This window comes from Ornithorhynchus anatinus, chromosome 11 (genome assembly GCF_004115215.2).
Source record: "Ornithorhynchus anatinus isolate Pmale09 chromosome 11, mOrnAna1.pri.v4, whole genome shotgun sequence".
In the NCBI taxonomy this organism is placed as follows: Eukaryota; Metazoa; Chordata; class Mammalia; order Monotremata; family Ornithorhynchidae; genus Ornithorhynchus; species Ornithorhynchus anatinus.
Window position 1 is genome coordinate 29,159,687 of NC_041738.1, and position 6,814 is coordinate 29,166,500.

The 6,814-nt window shown below is 42.0% G+C and overlaps 1 long non-coding RNA gene across 1 annotated transcript in view; it reads right to left on the reverse strand.

The window, feature by feature from the left end:
- LOC120638673 overlaps nucleotides 1–6,612 on the reverse strand; it is a 28,613-nt gene extending 22,001 nt beyond the window's left edge. Inside the window, exon 1 of the long non-coding RNA XR_005660521.1 lies at nucleotides 6,421–6,612. This is a non-coding gene — a long non-coding RNA (uncharacterized LOC120638673). The remainder of the gene's footprint in view (nucleotides 1–6,420) is intronic.
- Between the last annotated feature and the right edge of the window lie 202 nt (nucleotides 6,613–6,814).

Sequence of the window (6,814 nt, forward strand, 5' to 3'; positions counted from 1 at the left end):
ACCATAGGCTTTAAAGCACTCAATCAGCTCATCTCTTCGTATCTTCTCTCTCTCACTTCCCCCTATGACCAAGGCCATATGCTTAGCTGCTCCCAAACCAACCTAGTCACTGTTATCTCGATCTCATCTCTCTTACTGTCGATACCTTGCTCACATCCTACCCCTGGCCTGGAACTCCCTCCCCCTTCATATATGACAGACCACCATTCTCCGTACCTTCAATGCCTTATTAAAATCATATCTCCTCCAAGAGGACTTCCCTGACGAAGCTCTCTTTTCCCCTTCTCCCTCTGCCTTCTGTGTCACCTATATACTTGGATCTGTGCCCTTTAAGCACTGGATATTCACCCCATCTCCAGCCCCACAGTACTTAGTAGATATCCATAATTCAATCTGTCTCCCCCTCTAGACTGTAAACTCCTGGTGGACAGGGAGCACGTCTACCAGTCGTTGTCATATTATACTCTCCCAAGTGCTTAATTCAGTGTTCTTCATGTAGCAAGGGCTCAATAAACACCACTCATTGATTAAATTACCCCTGTGGAGCACTGTAGAGTACATCAGAAATGTAAAACAGTAGTGGCATTCCCCAAAGTCTTAACTTACCGATTGCCTTCCTCCCTGAAAGGTGCCTGCAAGAAGGGCAAAGTTAGGCAGAGTCAAGTTTTGCAGAGCAGTCTGGAGCTATAGGACTCCAGCAGTAAATAGCTGTTATATACTGTTCCTGTTTTCCCAAGTCAGCACTTCCACCAAGAATGTGTTTTAGTAACTTCTGGTCAATAATGTGCTTTTAAAATAAAAGAAATGACTCAGTTACCTTCTCTGAGGCCACAAGGATAAAGCATTAGCTGGGAAGTCAAACCCACTCTATTAGCTGCTGATTCTGTGACCCTTACTAGCTCTCAGACTCAGTTTACCCTATTTCCAGTCTTGCAAAATAAAGGATGTGTAATAAAAATATTTTGAACTGACCACTCTCTCACCTACACTACCCCACTCCAGGTTCTGAGAGTTATATCATTATTTTTTAATGATAATAATAACTAATAATTATAGGTTTTGTTAAGCACTTACAATGTGCCAAGCACTGTTCTAAGTGCTGGGGTAGATTCAAGGTAATCAGGTTATCCCACCTGGGGCTCACAGTCTCAATCCCCATTTTACAGATGAGGTAAATGAGGCGCAGTGAAGTTAAGTGACTTGCCTAAGGTCACACAGCAGACAAGTGGCAGATCTGGGATTAGAACCCATGGCCTCTGACTTCCAAGCCCCTACTCTTGCCAATAGGCCAAAAGTGAAAGTCGCCTTCAAGACAACTCAACTGACATGATTCATGATTCAACCTAGGAAGGTGGACAGTGGGCTGCTTGTGATACTGGACTATGGAACTCACCGCTTCCTCTTTTCCCAGGACTATTGTGTGGTTTAATGAGGTCTTGTCAATAAAATGCTTCTAGTTCTTCCGGAAAAGGGCACTAATTAAATATTCTCTACATATCAAGTTCCACGACCACCTTTATCTTGTGGCCTTTGCCAAGTTTCTCTACCCAGATAACTAGAAATACTACTCAGCTTTGTTGTTCTGGAGTATTTTCAATGTGAGCAGGGTTTAGGCATCCTTACTACTCTTAGGCATTAAAAATGAAAAGCTATGCATTTGCATAAACTTCAATTTCAACCAGTATTCCCGGGAGCTTGAAGGAGTTGTGGTCGTTTTAATCTCAAAAAGGCCCTGCTCTTAGAAGTCCATTTTCCTTCGTGTTTCCTCAGAGTAATGGCCCGCCTAAAGAATCCATCCGGAAGAGGGTTCTGGTAGCCGCCAGTGGAGAGGGCACACCCTTTCTAGAGGATGCTGGAGATGTGTTTTTATGGGGACACTCTCAGAAACCTGGTCCTCCGGAGTTTATCCAGGGTCTTGGAGAGTTCAAAGGCAAATCAATATTGTGCATTACAAAAACGAGTGAGCTAACAAAGGTTTTAGTGGGGGTCATCATGCTTCATATGCATCTTAAAACCTCTTCTTTGGGGGGCTTAATTGTCATGGTGCTTGGTAGAGGGAGATGACCTTAAGGGGCATTTTCCAGAATAGAACAGTCTATATATTAAAAGGCAGCAAATGATTCATAACTGCTTAGTGGCCGGGCCTGTGGGCCCATGTTTCCCATGTGAAATTTTTTTTTTCTGCATTGCAAACCCTTACATTAAATTGTGATAAATGAAGAGTGGAGGCTATTCATACAAATCAATGACTTTAGTGTATGTGTCATTAGCCTGAGAGATGCAGGCAGCGGTCACTACCATAAATCATGTGATGATCTGCTGTCTGCAACTCGATGCAAGCAAGCAGATGCATTAGGAAGGTTAAGGAACGAAATTAATCTGTGCATTTTCCTTTTTTTCCCCCCTCCCCAGTCACCTGGTCATACGGAAAGAATTAAAATCACATGATCCGCGTTAAACCGGCTCCAGAACGGTAAATTGGTTAAGTTAGACTTCACCTTTCAACTTAAAGTTAATTATGTATTATGGGATTAATTTATTCATCAGTGCCAGAAAATAAAATATATAGAACAGGTGAAATATACTGTGGCTCTTCACCCGAGATCTGATGTTATTAATTGCTTTGAATGCCGGTAGTAACACAGGTCTGCTTGCAAGGGAGCACGGTCCCTAGGAGCAACGGGTTTGGATGCTGGCACGTGCCACCTGTTTCTCCTTGGAGAACACCCAGGGCGTTGACCCAGGCCAAACGGAACCCACTCTTTTGGTCTGGGTACAAAAAAGATCTGATTGAAACCTGGGATTCTGGCAAAAATAAAATTGTATCTGTTCCCATCCGGTGTTGGATGGAATCAGGTCCAGCAGGGACTCAGGGAAGGCAGCCAAAGAGGAGGCTGCCCCAAGGTCCTGCCTGCCCAGGCTGTTAAGCAAAATCTGCAGGTTGGAGCTGCCAGTCCATGCAGATCCAGCAGTGGATTGGCTGCTCCACGAAGAACTAGAGATGCTGTAAACTGAGTCTCAGAGGTGCCTCTTTCCTGTTCCCCTCACCCGAGTCACCTGCCAAGTTGAAGGCAAATCAGAAATAAAACTCCAAATGCCTAATTTTTAATCCCAGTGGGTCCCCAAGCTGTTGTACCTCTCACTTTATATTTCCTAATTCCTTTAAGATGCTCCCAACCATGTCTCCTCTGGTAGAAATGTAATAGATATATTATCCATTCCTAGCACTTAAACACAAATTATAGTATTTTTTATTAAATACTGTATTGTCAAACGCTTGACATTCCTCCAAATAGATAAAACAGAAACTAAAACTACTTGTTGTTTTTTTTTACCTCTGAGACTTGCAACATAGTTTGTATTGTATTTATTTGTTATGCTCAGCTTGTCATTTTTTATTATAAACCAGAGAATTATCTTCACTTTAAAATTAAATGAAATCAACAAACACCTCAATGCGGAGGAAGAGGTAAGAAGGAAAGGGGATGGAGGAAGATGAATGAGGATCCTCAGCTGTAGGCCAAGTTGGGGGTTTTAATAGTGCAAATCCAGCCCTTTGCTCTGGTGTAATGGAAAACCCAACGAAAGAATGAGACATGTTCCCTGCCCTCAGTGGGCTTAAACTCTAATAGGAGAGGCGGACATTAAAAATATTTACAAATTAGGTTATCAAAACAAGCAATGGATTTTAGACATATGCCCAAGTGTTGGGGGGAAGGGTATAAATACAGATACAAATTCTAAAGGTAGCTGCAAGCTTGAGGTGACTTGGGATGTTGGGGAAGGTTTGTTGGAGAAGGGGGGATTTTAGGAGGGCTTTGAACATGGGGAGATGTGTGGTGTGCAGATTATGTACAGAGGGAGTTCCTGATTGGGATAACAGCCTCTGCAAAGGGTTTCTGTTTGTTAGATCTTCTGGGAGAAGTTGAAAGCACTCAAATTTAACCTCACATCCTAAGGAAAACAGGACCACAAGCTTAAATTTAGGAACTCCTTTAAGCCTCAGCTTCAGGAGTAGCAAAAGAGAGCCAGATAGAAGGGAAACTCCTTTTTTAACCTAGCATGGGGTGAGCATCATAGGTAATGAGCTGGAAACTCCACAGACTTTCCTTTATCATCATCATTATCATCAATGGTATTTATTGAGCATATACTACTTGCAGAATACTGTACTAAGCTCTTGGAAGAGCACACTGCAACAGAATAGGTAGACATATTCCCTACCCACAATGAACCAGTCTAGAGGGGGAAACAGTAATATAAGTAAATAATTTATAACATCTAAAGATATGTAGATAATTGCTCTGGGTTGAGGGTGGGGCGAATATCAAACACCCAAAGGTCATAGATCCAAATGCATATATGACACAGAAGGGAGAGGGAGCTGGGGAAAAGAGGGTTTAAACCAGGGAAGGTTTTTTATTGTTCCCTGTTCGTAAGTGAGGCCTGCTGGAAACTGATATTTTTTTCAGGCATCCCTTAGTAGGCCACTGCTCCTGACAAAGGGAAAAGTTTGGTCAGAATCCCACTGACATGTCTGCCTTAAAATTATGGTAAGCAAAGGATGGAGGTACAGATACTACTACTACTACTAATAATAATAATGGTATTTGTTAAGCACTTATTATGGGCCAAGGACTGTTTTAAGCGCTAGAGTAGATACAAGGTAATCAGGTTGGACAGCGTCACAGTCCCACATGGGGCTCACGTTCTCAATCCCCACTTTATAGATGGATAACTCAGGCCCAGAGAAGTTAAGTGACTTGTCCAAGGTCACACCACAGACAAGTGGCAGAGGAAAAGGAATGAAGCCTCACTTCAAACATAACTGGGCACTTGCCAGGCCTGCCTATGACATGGTTCTTCCCCCCTACCCCTTCTGTGTCTCAGTTTCCCCACCTGCAAAATGAGGAGAAAGACGTTCATCCCCCATGTCTACCTCAAGGCTGATCATTTAATGAGATGTTTACAAAGGGTCGGATATCCTTCATAATCATCTACCTTTATTATTACATTGTTTATATTCTCCAACATCACAGTCTTCCAGTAAAGGAACTGTTTAGATCCTTGGCCTCCAATTTGACCTACTCTGTTTTAAGTTTGCTGTAATCTTTTGGTGAACGTTTTTTGGATTCTAAATATCTTGATGTGTCTTTCAAAAGCAACTGCTACATCACTCAGAAGCAAATGCTTTGTACTAATATAACACCTTTCATCTGAGGCTTGCTCCACTAACAAAATCTTTTCCCAGTGCTGTGCTGATAACAATTGGAAATGTGCAGAAAAAACAGTCATGATAAGGCAGTGCACATCTTAAAATTATGCCTCCTTAATAAAACAAGCATGTTACATTTGATTCTGTTCAAAACACTAAAGAAAAATCCATATGTATCAGAGTAAGGAAAAAGATAAAAATCAGCAGCAGAAAGGGTATCTGGAGATTCCTTAGGAGGAATTACAAACAATGGAAAAGAGAAAGCTAAACAGAGTGAATGAAACCTATAAATACTAAAGCCGCCATTTGTCAGTTAATTCTAATAGTATTATTGCATAGGAGTTATGGACCTGCCTGTGGATCTAATGGAAAATGAAAAAAGAGTGTGGAAATATAAGGTAATACTATCATTTCTAATGAGTCTACACCTACATGAATGGACGATGGAGAATTCAGGTTAAACTTTAGCCTGAATTTTCTGAAAACTTCCTTTCAAAAACTTCCTTCTGAAATATCCAGGCTATTGAGACCAAAGAATGTTTTGGAGGACTCAAATATCTGGAAAGTGTAGACTTAGGCTTCATATCCTCTTAAAAGGGTGGATGCCATAAATATTCCATTGACTTTGAAAAATCCAATCAGGGATGCTATAGTTTTGTTTCTCCATGGTCACAACTGGATTTGGATTCATCATCCTGCTATATGGGAAACGAAAAGAAGCTGGCAAGAACCATTAAATAATATAACTCAAAGGGGGAAACTCCTAGTACGACCTACTGTATTTAAACTTGCCTTGCTTATGACTTACCAGGGATAGAACTGTTAAGCTGGCTGAGAGCATTGAGCTGTGTCAGATAAATATCTTCCCTGAACATTCAAAGAAATACATTCATCTTCTAGCATGGTTCAGAGCGCATTCCAGGTAGTCAGAAGGACCTGGTTCCAATCCCGGCTCTGCCACTTGTATGCTTTGTGACCTTGGGCAAATCCCTTAACTTCTCTGGGCCTCAGTTCCCTCATCTGTAAAATGGGGATGGGGATGAAGAATGTGAGCCTGACGTGGGATAGGGACTGTGTCCAACCTTATTAACTTGTACCTACCCAAGTGTTTAGAACAGTGCTTGGCACACAGTAAGTAGACAACAAGTACCATTATTATTATTAACTGACTCCCAGCTTTAAGGTGGGATGGTGCATTGTCTGACCTTTGTGTTACAGTATCCTTAGATCCTTCTGGTATTCTTGCTGTTGGTTCCCCAGTTTCAGTTCACCATCCACTGCCTGCTTGGGTTTCCTACTGGCCTCTATTCTCCTCAGGAGGCTCAGCCAACACACCTGGCTTCATTCTTCTTGTTTGAGAACCTGCCCTGTTATTTGATGTTGAGAACCACCTGTAAAGGACACTGATGGAATTGCTGCCAAGTTTTCAAATGTAGCAACTGCGAAGAATCCACGGTTCAGCAGTAAGAGAAAAGGCCTAGTGGATAGAATACAGGTCTGAGAGTCCGAAGAATCTAAGTTCTAATCCTGCTCTGCCACTCATCTGCTATGTGACTTTGGGCAAGTCACCTAAGCAGCATGGCTCAGTGGCAAGAGCAC